Source organism: Dermacentor variabilis, chromosome 4 (genome assembly GCF_050947875.1).
Source record: "Dermacentor variabilis isolate Ectoservices chromosome 4, ASM5094787v1, whole genome shotgun sequence".
Lineage (NCBI taxonomy): Eukaryota > Metazoa > Arthropoda > Arachnida > Ixodida > Ixodidae > Dermacentor > Dermacentor variabilis.
This window is the reverse complement of record NC_134571.1, coordinates 69,716,473-69,734,247: the sequence shown is the minus strand read 5'-3', so window position 1 is coordinate 69,734,247 and position 17,775 is coordinate 69,716,473.

The window sequence follows — 17,775 nt, the reverse complement described above, 5'->3', positions numbered from 1 at the left end:
CCGTCGTCGAGGACAGCGCCTGGCGTCCTGAATTGCCTTCTAGAGAGTCGCCACTGGCACCGCACTAGAATGCGACAGGAGAAGGTGCGCGAAAAGGCTGCAGTGATGGATCGGTGCGACGGTTGCCTCTCTCGTTAACAGGCTTGTTAGGTGTTACTCACGTTGGTTTGCGCAGCATGACAGTGGGACAAAGGATGTCAGTGGCGATGTCGACGATCCATACGCGCCACATCAAAGGTTCAGACATTGCCAATTAAATGAAAACAATCGAAGTGTAAACTATTCTTTGAACTAAAAAAAATAAAGTCGAAGGGCTCGATTTTCTTAATTAGGACCACATAAAGCCAACAGACAATGAAGCCAAGGAAGGCATCGGGGAAATTAACTGTGGCTGAAATTGGCATGTAGCAAATCATGAAGAAAATGGAAATGAAAGTGGACGAAAAGATAACTTGTCATAGGAGCCAAACCCACAACCTCCGCATTACGCGTAGCACTACCAATTGTGCTATGGCGACGGCCGTCAATTGGTAGTGCTACGCACACGCAATGCGGAGGTTGCAAACAAAAGTAAGCGAGAAATCACGCTCGTCTCACCCATTTCTTCTCGTCTAATTTTAGCAAGCAACTGTACGCAAGACAGCATCACCGTGCTACACGCGACGTCCGAAAGGGTCACGGCCGGTAACAACACACCGCCGAGTTAAGGCGTAACTCGTGCGACGTAACGATGGACAGGCCCAAAGCACGGCCGCTACTATTTTCTCTGACCCTTTCCTCGATGGGTGTTTACAGTCGCTGACAAAGGCCGAGTCGACAACAACACAGCAGACCTCGTGAACAGTATAGCTACAACGGCGCGACGACGAAGGTACGCTCAGGAGGTAACAACGACAAGAGATGCGAGTACTACGTCGGAGGATGCTCGTCGTACAAAGAAGACAGAAGAGGGAAGACAGGGAAGGGATACAGGGCAGGCACAGTTGGAGTTTGAGACTTTCAATGGCAGCGCCGGGCATTCGAAGCAAGCTCAAGAAAAGCAAAGAAGAAGAAAAAGAACTATGTGGGTCGATCAAGGGGCGAGCGGCGCACGCCTGGCGCGCGCCTGTTCGCATGGCGCGACCATTCCCATGAGCGTCGAACAATTGGATAGGCTTGAGGCGGCGGCGGCGGCGACGGCAGACGGCACGGTCGCCCAAGATCGGCAGCGCGCCCGGTCGCCCCCTTTTCTTTTCCTGCATCCATCCTCTCTCTTGCAGTGAGAATGAGGGGCATTTCCCTTGGTTTCGTGCGGCAGTGGTAGCCAGCTTGCTGAAGTCGCGCTGCAGCGAAGGGGGGAGAGATCTGGTTTGTGGAGGACATTGCCGAGGTCGCCGCTGCTGAGCTCCCCTCTGCGCAACAGAAGCCAGCGGCAGCTGAGACGTCGCTTGAGGGGAGGGGGGATAGCCAAGGTCACGTCTGGCCTGCCACAAAGGCGCAACGATCGAAAAGCGCATGCACGACCGAGACCACGACCACGAGGACGACGCACGTAACCGGAGCACTGGCTCTGTTACGCCTGCGTGCAACAAACGCACGCATGCCGAGACGAAAGCGACACGCTATTTCACGTCGGCCGCTTACGCACCTGCTCCACCTCCTCTTTTGGGACTGGGCACGTCGAGGGATCGCGTCCATTGTATGGGCGTTCGCTCGCCGCCCGAACATTTGGGACCGTGATGTGTTCGCTTTTTGGGTGCTCTGGATGACGCTATGGGAGTTGCGAGCGAGCGATCGGGAAACGTTGGAACCTGTGGGCTTGCTGAAACACCAGTTGTTGTAGTAGGCTGCGTGTGCTAGACGTGATCATGTTACCGAATCCTATCGGTTTCTCTCGGGAAGGTGATAAGTATGTGTTATAAGAATTGTCGAGTTCAGCACACGGCCACCGTTATGGCTGGTTACACCGTATTCGACATGAATATATGCTATATTGTAGCACACCCATAAGATGGTCCTGCAGCTGATGAGTTGCTGCTTTTTTATATTTAGTTATTTATTTATTTACAAATATACATCATAGGCTCCCTATAGGAGTATTATGCAAGGGGGGCTAGACAATAAGTTTCAACAAGAACACGGAAACAAAGGAAATTCAAGAACCATGTATTATACAATGGTAAAATGTAGTAGATATGGTGTAACATTGAAATAATATTATACTTAGTAGGTTTTATACAAAATTCAGTGTAATCTATCGCTAATACTTCTAGCGTTATACCTTTACATGTCTAGAAACCTTGCTCTCTATCGAGGTAACAGAAAAGTGAATAAATGAATGAAAACAAGTGAGACCTGGAAGGAATGAGATTGAAAAACATGGGTACTTTACAAGGCAGCGAGGTTAGACATTGGTGTCGCCCTCTAGCGAGACGTTTACTTGTTCTGCGGTGCGCTGAACATGTTTTCATCCAACCAACATCCTTGTGATCGTCTAAATATCCAACTTTCAATTACACTGGCATTAACATTATAATACGGCAACTGATTACTTTTAGGCTCAACGAAACTTACTTTTTCTGGAAATTGCGTTCTCCATTTAAGTCATTTAAGGTACACCTAAGCATCCGAGCCTTTATGCTACGCTGTACAAAGGTGCGCGCAAGGCTTCTTAACACCACTTAACCTTAAATTCAAGGTCATTGCAAAGGGTCACGCACGGGCCATCAGAATCATAAAGGAAAGATAATGTGAAAACATGGAAGAGGAAAGCTAATGAATAGCTTCCCACGTGGAAGAGAGACGAAAGAGAGAAAAATATATACGTCGTTCCACCTTGCGAACGTCCTTTGAGGAGAACGCTTCGGCTATAGCAAGGTCGCTGTGGACAAAACAGAAGCTGGGCCGCCTTCGGCTCTCCTGGAAGCGGAAACAAAAACAACCTGCGCCAGCAGCAATGCATCTCAGTGCGAGGCATGCAGAGGGCCGAAGAAACGTCATTAAAAGGTCTCGTGGCCACATCTTATACCGAACGCGGCTGCACAATGCAACAGCCCCGTTCGCCGGTGCTCGGGAAGCGCGCGAATGGAAGTGACTAGGACGAACAGCGAGCAAGAGGGCCTTGACACCGCCGCCGCTAAAGAGGCGTCGTTTATCGCTTAATAATAACGCCGCCTTACGCCCCCTCCCCCCTCGCGCGGTTGGCAGTGCAAGCCCCACCAGCTGCTCCGACTGCGCAGTGTTTTCACGGCACGCACGCACGCCTTGCGGTGATGCGAGCACGTGCTCGGCGGAGGCCGACGTGGAATATGAAAGGAGGCGAAAGGAAAATGGCGGGGTGTTTTCTCGCGCTCTGCTTGTCTTTGTGTAACTACGGCGGTCGCTGCAACGCTTAGCTTCCGTTGTGAATGGCGACGCGCTGCGTGCGCGCCGCCGCCGTTTTGTGGCGCGAACCCAGACGTTATTGCGAGGACGGAAGCGCCCATGTGGCTCGACGTCGGCGCCTCGTGTCAGGGCTGGGCGGTGGCGACGGGGCGTTGCTGTCCGCGATGCTGAACGTGTCATCAAATGAACACGATAGATGGGGCGCGGAGAGACGTCGAGTGTGCGTCCATACGTGCGCTTTTCGAGCGCAGTTCTACGCGCACGACGCTTCGCGTGCCGCTAACGATTTAGACGTGAACACACGGCCACTGTAAATGAAAAGGGTCTCTGTCAGCTGGCAGGGAAGAGATAATTAGCGTTAATATGAGAGGGAGGCCTAGACCCACTTTCGCTCCTCATAACTGCGGCCCAGGTACGTGACACGTCCGTGTACGGGCAACTATACGAGGATACGGAGAATATGCCCGCATGGAAGCATGTCGATTCACTCCCTCGTCGCTGTCTGGCAGCACAAGCACAAGGTTTCGTTGGTGGGTGGGTTACTCGAAATAGCAGCCACCTCAGGGAATAACGTTAGCTTTACCAAGGTGTTAACTTGTCTTTAACAAGACGTTAACGTTAAATTGACTGAGAGGTGGCTTCACTAGTTGTCGAGGGGAGTAGTTCGACACCTGTTGCGCTACACGTGGACGGGATCGTGATTGAAGGGAGTCAACTGGAACTCTTCCAGCTCCGCACTTGAAACTAGGGCAGGTTTAACAGTGTGTTTAATATACCCAACGCCCCGCGTTGCATCTGATAAACTACGTTTGTCGAACCTTATTGCTCTAAGACTAATGTGCCCGCTCCAGCAAGTCCCTTCGCTTATGCTGCAAGGTCCTGACGCTCAATTGATATATGCATCTGAAGTGCAAAAAAAAAAAACACATTTGAAGTGACAGAGAGAGATAATGATCAATGAAAGGCAAGGAATTGAAGAAAACAGGGACGCCGTGGCATCATTGCCTTGACTGGCTGTCATACCTCCTCCGCGATTTCGCTGTTAAACTCGCCTCAACTTTGAATCAACGTGCTCACACCAATGAATGTTTCACAATTACCTATGACAGTAGCACACGTGGCCTTATGAAGCATAAGGTAATATTGCTCGCATTCCCCACGGTGTACAGCATATACGCTCATTGAAAAATCGTTTAATCTAGAATATAACATATAAATTTCTCTTCTTGGCACTGTGGAGGAGACTAGATGTTTCATTGTTGTCACAGACTTTTGTTTATACACGCTCTGGCATGGTTAATGCAGTAGCTCCTTGCGTTGCTAGCCGATAGCTAGAATACATCTCGGAGACAGCGCATTTCGCAATCCTATCCAGTTTAGGTATAGCTTTTCCGCAGACTAAAGAAAAATTGGTGATTCACCCATCCTTAAGAGACGATTGCGCACTTTAATGCAATTAGCAATCTATGTTATGGTTCGTGGGTAATTGCTGATAATACGATCTATATAGCGATTGTTATGAAAGACGGCAGATACCCATCGACATATACCCACTGACTGAAGTTGCATCAAAGATGTTTACTGAAGAGCAGCACATACTCATAAGCACTTACCGAGTGACCCAAGTTGGCGTCAAAGAGGTTCATTGAAGAGCACCACATATCCAAAGTTATATAACCAGTTGGTCCGGCCGTTGGTCTTGAACCCGGTTCGCACGGCAAAGCAGCCCGGTCACCATTGACTACCTAGTGAACCAACTTGACGGGAAAAAGGTTAGGCGCGGACGTAGACACATACGGACACGGAGACACACAGTTCACCGGGGTAAGTTTCCAAACAATGCTAATAGCATTGAAAATGTAGGGGGAAAACGTGGAGGCATGAAGCAGGAATGAGCGAGCGAAAGTAAGCAGAGAACAATACGGGATATTTCCAGAGAGCTTTACAATCAGCCGCTGGAATAATGAAAAAAGAAACTTATTCTGGAGCAAATCAGTTTCTGGTATACAAAGACTGAGCGCCACCGTTGCTGTCCTCCCCTGCTACAACTTCCCTCTGGAATATTTCCGTACTGTATACCCGTTTTGCCCAGCCCGATTCCCACACATTATAAACCACCAGAAAAGGAATGGCGCGGTAAACATAACTGCAAAACAAAAGATGAAGTAGTTCAAAAAGAACAAAAGAAGAAAGAAAGTACACTGCGAAATTCGAGCAGGGGCAGCGACAGGTGCGCGCTCGGAAACACTGTTTCCCGCAACTCGACGAGAAAGAAAACAGAAAGAAAGGCGAAAACAAAGCATACAACAACCATCACCGCACGCCATACATGTATACGGCGACCCCCTCGATACGCGCGCACGCACGGAGGCATGCAAGAGTGTGGGAAGAAACAAGAGCGTAATCGCGATGCCGCGGCATAAACACGGTGACGAATCAGAGCGTGCCCTGCGCACTTTCCGAAATCCGCTCCGCGTTTCGTGCGCACCGCGGCTGCGCCGCAGAATCGCGCTTGCACGCAGCTCCGCCAAGAGTCCACACAACGCACGCACACAAACACTACCGCGCCACCGCGCCTCTAGACTTTGCTTCTTTGATCTCGGTTTCCCTCCTCCTCCTCCCTCCTGTTCTTTCTACTTTTTTTCTCCCTCAGCAAAGGCGCCGGACTTCCACAGGCATAGCCAGCGCTTGTTTCGGTGTTCGGTATCTATATGCAATGGAAAGCGTAGAGGGGAGAACTTTAAGAGAAAGTATACATGGAACATGAAAAGGCGAAACAAAAATTCTCTTGCGGCTCGGCCAAGTCGCGTCGTGGCCGTTTCTATGAACAAACCTCGATTCTCACGGCTCGGCTTATTTTCGCGCCTGTGCGCTATTTTAGCGCTGGCCGGCGCCTAACTATCTAGAGATCCAGGAAGCGTTATAAGATAATAATGTGTAACATGCCGCGCGCGGTTATAAATAATGACCGCTGAACACCCCTCGTAAAACACGCAGTCGCACAAGTACGGCGCACGCTTGGAGACCGGACGGTGCGTTCCCCAAAAAATTTAGAGCCAGAAGGAGAAAGCACGGCCTTTCGATTAACGGCGAATTGCGTTGATAGACCTTCCTACTTTGATGTTTACGACAGGCGTTGAACATTTCCCGCTGCCTGTGTATTCTTTTTCTGCTTTTATTATTGCTAGTTTGTTAAAACCACCCGAGAGCCGAAAGCGAGTGAGAGATCACGCGTTATCACTGACCACACGCCACCATATCACGGTCACGAAGAATTCGTGTAAGGCTGGGCTCTAAAAAAAAATGTGCGCGCGATCAGTGATTCAACAAGAACAACCCTTGTGCATTTTGCCATTTTTTACCTGTTGTTTCTGTACATGATAGTGCCTCATTTTCATTTTTCTATTAGTGAAAGTTGAGCCAATATAGCGTGCGACATATCTTCACTGTAGAACAAGCTTTCACAATCTAATGACCACGCGAAAATGGTGTAACATGCTCAAGCCAGCGTGATTGTGTAGTTGGGTAACTCAGCTGAAGTGAGGGTTTGCGACGAAGCATGTCCGTGTTACTCGCACAATATATGGTAGGTACCTGCTTAGCAGCTTGCCACCAAGCCCCTCACAATATACAAGTTAGGTCACGTTAAAATTCATACTGACCCGACAACCGTTGCTGAAATATCAAAGAGAGAGAAAATAGAGAGAGTAAAGAGAAAAAAAATTGGCTTACTGCGGGAGCAGGTATGTAGACAAATAACATTTTTTTTTACACAACGTCCATGATATAAGAACCTTCATGGAAAGCTGGTAAGGTTTTTATTTTCTTCGAAGAAGGGTGTTTGTCGCATACATACCCTATCAAATACAAAACAAAGAGAAAACCTTATGAAAGACTAAGAAGACGTACCTCGCATGCCGCTGGAGTACCTGTATCGACATCGAAGTTTCTAGCGGATAAGTCTATGAGGAAGCACGCTATCATCGCCAAAGATATAATGTCCCTCGTTGGCCATGGGACGTCCCGTGCCGCAATCTCCTATTGGAGTTTTTTTCCAGTTAAACAATTAAATTATGGGGTTTTACGTGCCAAAACCACTTTCTGATTATGAGGCACGCCGTAGTGGAGGACTCCGGAAATTTCGACCACCTGGGGTTCTTCAACGTGCACCTAAATCTAAGCACACGGGTGTCTGCGCATTTCGCCCCCATCAGAATGCGGCCGCAGTGGCCGGGATTCGATGCCGCGACCTCGTGCTCAGCAGCCTAACACCGTAGCCACTGAGCGACCACGGCGGATGGAGCTTCCAGTGGATGCGAATGTAGTCTATAAGGGAAGTGCCCTGAAAGACCCTCTAACTACAAAAAATATGACATTCCTTGTTTTGCCACGGTACGTGCCGCATCCAAATCCCGTATTGGAGGTTTCCGCGGATAATGGTCTATAGAGTATTGCTTACAATACTTCTTTATAACTGACAATAACCTTCGCACCAACACTTAAAGAGTAAATTTTCTGTGGATGAAACAGTCTCATTTTAAGCTACGCCTGGAAGCACTAGCCGCGTTAATTCAACACTGCTTCTTCCAGAGAAGCAAAATTTCTAAATAATCTGAGAGCCACATCTGTTTGGATAACGCGACTTTACAACTGATATTGTCACGTAGTAGTGACGGCGAAGAAAGCAGCGAAACCGGGAATGACGAACCTAGCATTTTATTAGGCGAACCTGCACCCTCAAAAAACACGCTACACTCAAAGAACAGCGATACGGCGATCGCAGTCGCCGATCGTCGAAAATCTGATCTGTCGGTCAAGCGCATCGGATTTTATACACGAGTCATCGAAGGTTCCAGAGTGATCGGTGATGCCAGCGTGTCTTCCAGAAAGTTCTACATAATTCGCGCCGCACATGTTATCACATTACACAAGTTTCGGTGAAAATATAACCATCGATACCATTCCAGAAACTTCCGATACATGCGGGCGCGTCCCGCGCTCAGCGATAACGTTTGTTACACGGTGAACAGCGCTCACCCGTAAAAGATAAAAAAAGTCCACGTGTCAATATAATAAATAGCGAGCCCTCCAAACTGTTCAAGTTGTTTGATTGACTTAGGTGGAATTAAAAAAAAAAGCGATCGATTTTGAATTATAGTGACTCGACCGTCTTACACGCGTCACATTTGCGGTTGCGTTGTTTTCTTCGCGTAGAAGCCCTATGGCCCTCCACCAACCTGCCTGACTCTGCTGTTCCTCTTCTTTTTCAAGAATGAAGTACAAAGTTAAAATTGCTATTCGTCATTTTTCGACTACACATGTCCAACATTATTTATAATAAATAAGTCATTCGCCCGAGTTGCTTTTGTACGCTTCAAAGACCGTGATAAATTTAATGCAGGAAACTCATGTAAATTTGTTGCAGAAAGTTCAGGTCGCACGTATAAAAGTCATTGTTTCCTGAATAACTGTCTCTGTCAGCGACGATTACCACCACTCTGAAGGTCTCTGTACCAACCTCTGCCTCCATAAATTATCGAGCCCTCAAGTCAAATTAAATCAAGTTTATATTTTCATAAAGGAATGGAGGGAGGCCTGAAGAAAAAGTGAATACTAGTTCACTTGACGAAGGCTCAGGCCCCCGTTTGCTTTAGACAGCAAAACGGGTGGCGACGACCATAGCAACGAGCACTTCCTAATCATTCGGCGGAGCAAGAAATCAAAACCCCGAGTAAACCGAGCACGTGAAGCGAGGGTTAGTTCATCGCTTTGCCGGGAGATGGCACGGTGTTTCCAGGGGCGTAGCGCCCCCGTTCGGAAGTTACGCGATGCTGCGACGGGAGTGCCGAGCCGCTGACCCAGTTACGCAGCACGGCTTTTAGTACGGCCGTGAGACGCGCAGTCTCCGCCGGCGACAGGCGATGACGTGAAGCGACCGGAGGGCGAGCACAAATAATTACGCGCTGTCATCTGACAGTAGTAATTAACCCGGACAAATAGCTGCTCTCTTAATCACTCCCAATGCATCTATCCATCGGCTTTCGGCGGTGTCAAGGAGACGGATTACAAGGTCGTCTTCTGTTCCAATCGACGTCCCCAGCGTGCGTGGAGCTTTTGAGGTGGATAAATTATTTTTAGTGCATTAAGAGTTCGTGGAAATACGTATATGCGTGTGAAATATCGGAAGTGCGGGAATCCGGTCACGTGGTAAAGGAATTGCTTAGAAGAACGTGAACATATAAATCTATATTAATCATATCGTGAGAAGCCAGCAAAGACACCAAGGACAACACCGGGGAAATTACTTGTACTTATTGATTGAATTAAAGAAATGATACAATAATGCAACTGAAAGTGAATGAAAAGGTTTGCTGCAAGCGGGCGAATGATCCCATGTCTTCGCATTACGCGTGCGATGCTCTACCAATTGAGGAACCACGGCTCCGTTTCCCTATCCACTTTCTTGGGTAATAATGTTTTACTACTAGAACTAACCCTGGGAGTGTGCGTATACATATATACTATATAGATGCATACAAAACGAAGAGTTTCGGGTCACACCCGAAGGTACAACGTTGAAAAAAAAAAAAAAGACGAACGTTATGGCATGTATATCTACGTTGGTCGAACCAGCATTCGGCGGCGAGAAGCGTCCCACAAAGAAGAGTACGAGACAGGTGTAGGAGAGGAGACAAATACCGAGGTATAGAAGGGGAGCCATGGCGGAACCGTATACAGGGTTTGCCCTAAAAGTAATTTCAGTGATTATATTGTGAAGCGACTATAAGTTGCAGGGCGATAGAACCGGTTGGGATTGGTGGTGAGATAAGCTAGCTTACGCACGTGCGGTCGCTCAGTCATCGGCGACTATCTGGAGAGTAAGGACAGGCTTTTCCGTATAGCTCGTTTTCATTTCCCGTGCAAGCCGTTACAGCGTTCGTTGGAACAAAGCATTGCCATAAAGTTTTGCGTGAAACTCGCAAGTTCGCACTGGAAACCTATCCTATGATAAAGACGGCTTTTGGTGATAATAGTTCGCCGAAATGTCAAGTCTACCGTTGGCAAAAGTCGTTTTCAGAAGATCCTGAAGAGGTCCGCAATGAAGCCCGCGCTGGACAGCCTACAACGAACATCAGTGACGAAAATGTGACGCGTGTTAGCAATCTTTTGAAATAAGACTGTGGTTTGAGTGCCCATTTAGTGGCGCAGGCATTAAACATTCCAAAAAGTACCGTTCACGAGATTTTGAAGAATAATTTGAAGATGCGGAACGTGTGCGCGAAGAATGTGCCCAAAGTGTTAACGGGCGACCGAAAATCCCGCCTACGTGAACCGTGCCAAGAACTTTGGTACTTGTGTGAAAGTGACCCCCACTTTTTAGACAATGTCATCACAGGTGTCCAGTCTTAGGTGTTCGAATAGGACCTCGAAACAAAAAGAAAAAGTGCCGAGTGGTATAACTCGGCGTGTTCTCGCACCAAGAAGGCCAGAATGAGCAAGTTGAAGGTTAAGACCATGTCCATTATGTTCTGTGACATCAGGGAGCTCGTCCCCCATGAGTTTGTACGCCATAGTACAAACCTTCAACGCCAAATTTTACGTGAAAGTGCTCAAAAGAGTCAAACGTAGGGTTGATCACGTCCGGCCTGACATTGCAGGCGATCGAAAACTTCACCATGACAACGTGCCAGCCCACACGGCCTTCCTCGTGAATCGCTTCCTGGTCAATTCAAAGGTGCACGACAACGATTCCCCAGCCGCCATACAGTCCTCAAGTGGCTCTTTAAGACTTCTTTTTGTTTCCGCGCTTGAAAACTCCCATAAACGGGCATCATTTCACGGCCACTTGACAAAGACAAAGAGGCTTGTACCGAGGCTCTAAAGGATATTCCGGAGGAAGCCTACCGTGACGCCTTCGATGCGTGCAAATCTCGCTGGAAGCGATCGATGTATCGACGCACCAGGAGCCCATTTTTAAACCTTTTAATGTGTTGTTCCGATCACATCAATAACTTTAGTCAATCGAGTTGTCGACATTATTTTTCGGACATACCCTGCATGTGTGTAGGAGTTGAACGACTCAACGCCATAGGAAGGAAATTAATAAATGACCCAAAGGAAGAGGAGAAACATGTAAAGCAGGCGCTGAATACACAAAGCTCAGTGCAATATATACTTCTGAGCAGCATGTGTTTCTACAAGTCCCAGACGCTGGGCCGAATCACCCTATTCGTTTTATTTCCTTTTTTTTTTTTTGTGTGCGTGTGTGTGTGTGTTCCTTGCCGGCTAACGTCGCTTCGAGCGTCACGGGGCCTCAAAACGCGAAATGCGCGCTACTTTATCTGCTAAAAGAGGGAAGTGGAATCGCGCTTAGTAGTGTACGGCTCGGCAACCCTTTTACGGGCTAGGAAAAATAAAGAAATAAAAAAATCGCGCGCGCCCGTGAACTGCGTGGCCAACGACCCGGCTGCGCTGGCCTCTAAACGAGACCGACGATCGCGGTATACGTACCCCGCGCGCATCTCAAGGAGGACACCATTTCTCCTTTTTCGTTGTTTTCCTTTTTTTTTTTCGCCGCACGCCAGTGCCACCTCGCCTTCGCAAAAGCACCCCATCTAAAAAACTCGTCTCACGTTGTACTCGCCAAAGTATGCCGACCCTCGCCTAAGTTTATCTTCCGCGAACAAAGGTAAACAAAAACAAGTGGTCCACGCACGAGGAAAACGCAAGTGATAAATGGGCTGGTCACAGGCCGTACGTGATGCCGAATTAAGGCGTGTTATGCGCGCCTTCGCAAGACCTACAGCTTGACCCACCTGTTGCATGCGTGCGTACGGGCGCGCATGCGCCGAGGGAACAGCATCGGCCTGGCGCCGCGTGTATTCAGCATCGGGAAAGAGACGAAAGAAAAAAACCAATATTCACACTGGACGGTCACGATGCGCCCCCGAGCAAGAAAAATAGTGCGGCTGTTCTTTCCTCACGCAATCCGAGGCTGATGCGATGTTTTGGGGCGGGAGGTTAGCTTGGAAAGTGTTGCCGGCCGGAAGTCGCGAGGCGGTGACAGTAAGACTTGTGAACGCGTATTGGTCGTATGTGGGAAGTACGGGTACGGTCACGTAATAGTCGAGCAAAAAAAAAGAGGCACCTATGCAAGCGCATAAGTGCTGGTAGAAAGGATGAACGCTTCATAACTTGCAGTTATGCTCCGCATAGTGTCTCTTTCAACAAATACTGAAAAGCTTATTTCCTTCAAGAAGGATGCAAAATCTCACAATTAACTGCGCACTAAGTGCACACCTCAGGCATCCGCCCTAATAGTGCAGGGAAATCGGCTGAACTTTGTCGAACGGCGTGTATACAACTACAATTTCCTTCGCCCCAGGTACTGTTCAGCAACTTCTATTACAGTCAGCACCTGCTTCCTTTAACGTTACATGCTGAACATTCGTATTGTGTCTCCAGTATTCTTCATGAACATATTGAGGGTGGTGGTATGGCTATAAGTAAATTTAGGAATAATAAGAACGCTAGCACGAACAAACGAAAGCTTTACTTTAATTATTTGTGTTCATATTCTAATAGAGGTAATATTGAAAGCTGTCGTTAATTAATTTCCGCAGACGATATTTAAAGGTAACCAAGAGTTAAATTTAAAAGCTCTTTTCTACGGATGTGATTTCAGAGATAGTTTCACCACATGGGCGTTTCCGGATGCAATTTCCACTTTTGCACGAGTTTCTGAGTGGCTTTGTGAGGATACTGTCGCATCTGCGTAAGATGAGTATAGATTCCTGACCCTTGTATATTTAGTGCTTTATATACCAGTGATGACCAAGCAGAGGAAAAAAGAAAGAAGGTGTTGATAAGCGTTCTTAGGACACCTCGAAGTTGTCCAGCGTACCAAAGTAATGAACGGCGATTCTGGTATGAACAGTTATGTCATGAGTTCCCTTCCATATTCGTGCGCGAAGTTCCTCGGAGTCCTATACAAAAGATCCTGCGTTAGAAACAAACAAAAAAAAAAAAAGGTTGAGCACAGGGAGATCGGACGAGGATAAGGAAGTCAGCGGGAGCGCAAGGAGGAAGGAATGCAAGGTGCAAATGACTGCCACAATTTTACTTAGTATCACTACGGCAACACCACAGAAAAATTGGCCCAGTGCTGAGGAACAGTTTTCGGCAAAGCATGATATGATCTAAAAGCGTGTCATAGCGGCGACATACTGTACATTCCAATGCAGTTCTTGACACGAAGTTTCTCGGTGTAACCTGGGCAGAACATTCTACTCTTGATGACCTTCACAGGAAATCGGAAATTCGTCAGAGATTTATTTCGTCAATATGTGCCGTCATTCGCGCCAGACGGAGAGGAAGTTCGTTCTCCAAGGTGCCACTAAAGGACGCTCGCTGCCTAAGGACCCGCGGAAGGTTTCGACCGGTTGGAACCGGTCCGAACCTCCACATGGACGGGAAAGGTTCGAGAGGCACTTCCTCGCAAAGCACGTGCGCTCTATTTTCACCGACCTCCGGCTCACTCTCTCGTGGGGGCGCGGATGCGCTGTTCGCGGTGTAAGATGCGCCGGGACTCGTAACTATTGTGAGCGACGTCGACGAAGGAAGGAACGCGAAACCATATACAGAGCTATACACTACAATAGCATTTAGCTGCGCAAGTGTAAGAAAAGCATGGGAAGGGCGAAGGAGAGTGACATCTGCAAACTACCTTCAGCGTCATCTTGCTCCGGCGAAGTATTTCAACGTTCAGGGTGACCGGACAGTTATAACTAGTCGCCCTTCACTTCGTCTTATTATCGAAATGCGAGTGTGTTGGTGATGACTTTTCGCCTCGTTTTCTGCGGAGAATAACGGAACGATGCGCATGTCCCGTGACGGGAAACAATAAGGACCTCAATTTGTTGCACGCGCATGTACGTGTACGCCGAAGACTAATTCTTTCGTTTTATACAAAAGAACCTGGGATTTGTTGGCTTTCCTAATACCAGGGTTATGAAAAACCCCAGCGTCCCATATCGGGACCACACCCTCGAGCCATAAGACACCGGGCTAGGTGCTTCATAAAGATGGTTGTTCTCGCTACACGTGAACAAAGTATGCATTAACCCTATGTATCTAGTAAGATGCTGCATCGAAACCTCGCTTCCTCCACAGGCCCCAGGTAGTTTAACAGTGCTGCAGGGATATGCAAAGAGCGCATGGCAAAGAAAATTAGAAAGACAATTGAATGGATTACAGAGTGTGTCAGGACACAAGCCTTTTTTATGAAAAAAAATATAAATAACGAGGCGATTATGTACATTGAAGCCTTCGTTAAACGGTAGCGGCGTAGGCTCTAATGTAGGAAAAAAATAAGAACCTAAGCATTCCTTTTATAAAAGCATTTACTTTGCCCAACCCTCAAACGTTATACCGTATGTCGTAATACTCGTAATGCTGCCAGTTCCGTGTAAACGCCCTCAGACAAGGTCCCCTGGGAATGCGAATGAATGCGATGCACAGCACAGCCGCCGCACATTCGTATTTTGAAAGAGTAGTTGTGTGTCAACAAGCTTTTGTGTCTCCCGCAGTTGCGAACACTTACCCCACACCGTGACATGCAAACTTAATTGGCTAGAACAATGGTAAAAAGACAAAAGTAAGCCACACGTGTTATCCAAACAGACAACCACAGCTGCTAGGGCGTCTTCACAGAGCGCGTTTTATTACCTCTAGCCGCACACATTTTCCTGTTGAGGACTATGCGCGCTGTACCACACTGATCCGGTTTCACTGCAAAACTCGCCTGTTGCAACACGTTTGTTGAAGTGCTGCAGTATATCATCTAGTTATGTGTACTTCGAATCGTTAGATATTTACATTACTTGAAAACACGCTACGCCGCTGAAATCCCTGTGCGCAATTCGTGGCTCCAAGCCTCCCTCCGCTGGAAGAGGAGGGTAATGTGCTCATGAGGATGATAGCACGAGGGGACAGTGGGTTTGGTATTTTGACCCACAAAGACCGTGCCCAATTTTTCTTTGTGGCAGTGCACAAAAAAAAAAGTTGAGATGATCTGAAAACCACCATCAGCTGGGCTTGGCGGTCCCTACGTGGGACTAGCCGGGTGGCGCGGGGTCTTCCCTGCGTCTTCTCTGGACCAAAATAAAGTTACTTCACTCACTCACTCACTCATCGTGCCTCAGCAGAGTACAAAGCTGCAAGAGCGACGCTGAATTTCTTGAATTTTACAAGCAATGACTTCTCGTTACTGTGAACGAACGCTTGAGAGCGTTTGTGCATGCTTTTAAGTTTTCTCGTGTGCTTCTCCTAACTATTTCTCCTTCTCTCTTTCTCCAGTGTGTAGCCAATGGAGCTTAGTTTGATGAGCCCGTCGTTTCTTTATCACTTCTCTCGATCTCTATCATAAAAACAAAATGAATGAACGCCTGTGGCCATGTCTCCGCTTTGTATTTGTAAAATATACTCCGTATCACAAGCTCCGCGCCGTAGCGCAAAGGCCAAGGCTCGCTTCAGCCAATCAGCAACGAGAGCTGGCTGTGCGTTCCAAACAAGGGAAGAAGGCACGCGTATCGTGAGCGACATTACTTTTTGTGAAGCTTCCATTCATTCGGCTTCGCGCGCGAGTTGATCGGAGGTGGACAATAGAGGAGCACTTCTTTTGGTTCTCTTCATAGATTTTCTGACTTGGTCCATTGCTTTCTGTGCCCTGCGCGGTGTGGGTGAGACGAAGTATCGGAATAATATTTCGACAAAGCCTTCCTCCGCTTTATAACACACTACTGCTGGTCACCGCCAACGGAGAGAGGGGGCTGGCTTTTGCTATAAATACCCCCCGAGCACCAGAACTTCTTTCTCCCTTTGCCTTTCAATCGTGGAGTAATGCGCTTTGCAGTGGAGAACGAACAATCCTTTGCCCTCCTTTCGAGTTTGATTCGAGCCGCCAACATGGTGCTCACTAACCACTTTACCAGTGTGCAACAAACTCGCGAAACACGCATCTCGCAGAACGTTCGCCTCACACAGCCGTTCTGTGCTGCTCCTATTGCGTTGTGTATACACTGCATCAAACCAATGCCCAGCGCGCTAGGTTGAGCGACAGTACCGGAAGAGTGCGCGCTTGTGTATAGTGCAATTGTGAAGGGGAAATTGTAATTCCTTGCCCGAAGAAGTCAAAGCGAAAGAGACGACCGCTTGATTGAATGATTCAAATGGGTCACCAAGTTGCTGAGGGAAATGCCGATGCACCCGTGACAGATCTGAACACGCAAGCACTCCAAGTAAAGTACATGCACCCTGACAAAAAAAAAAAAAAGCCGGTTTGAGCGTGCCACGACAGCTGATGATGGCATTTGTGCTTGCGTACACTAATGCCACCTTGTGTATAGGAACGTACTTTTTTTTTGTTACAGAGACGTATAAATGCACTTTCGACATAATTCCGGTGACATGCCAGGCTCTCCGCCCACGAGTCTAGAACGGCGCCTTGTTTTGTTTTGTTTTGATTACGACGGCATGCATATTTCATCGTTAAGGATCCATTCCATGATATTTACGTGCTTGAGAAAGGTTACACTCACTCGCGCTTTCGTGATACGTTCGAAAAAGAAAGGAAGCAAAGAAAAACTTACATACGTGTCTGATAAATACGCATTGGTTTATAGGAAATGATTTTCAATTAGGTTATTCTATGTGCACTCTTAGCTAGCTGCTACGCCTTCAGGATATCTGGTCTATACAGTAAGGTGTTCCGTTTGACTGTTAAAATTTTGCGTTCGCCAAGTGCCAAGCGAAATAACCTTCTGGGATTTCCCTAAAGCTGGGCTTTGCAAGGCCTTTCAGATGGCGCGAAGCAAATTTAATCCTAGATATCAATTAAGACAATGCAATCTCTCTGTTTAGTCCAGAGGACGAACATGCACAAAGGTCTTGCAGAAAGGTCCCTGATCTTGAGAAATTCACCCATGCACGCTTGCTTCATATAAGCAGCCCCCATGTTCAATGCTCAGCTACAGTGCAAGTATTCTTGGATAACACTGCAGTCTCTAGGCAAACAGCGCTTCCTACAGCAGTAGTGCATGTCCTCCGACCACTTGAAGGCGGCACGGCCATTGCCTGAAATACCAACTAGAGCAACGGTTATAGAGATCTAAAACACTGTGCAGTGGAACATAAAGAAGAAAAACATAAATTGAACGAGGGAGCCGCCTAAGAGCGTATTTCTTGTATGCGCAGGCGCCGAACTGTGCAGTGAAACACGGAAAACGTCACCATACGGCTATAAAGAAAGAAAGAAAGAAAGAAAGAAGAAGGCGACATGCGCGGAGAAGGAGCATTTACGTTCGCAAATTATTATGTTTCGCTGTCGCGCATGGTTTCCTTCGGCGCCTAAAT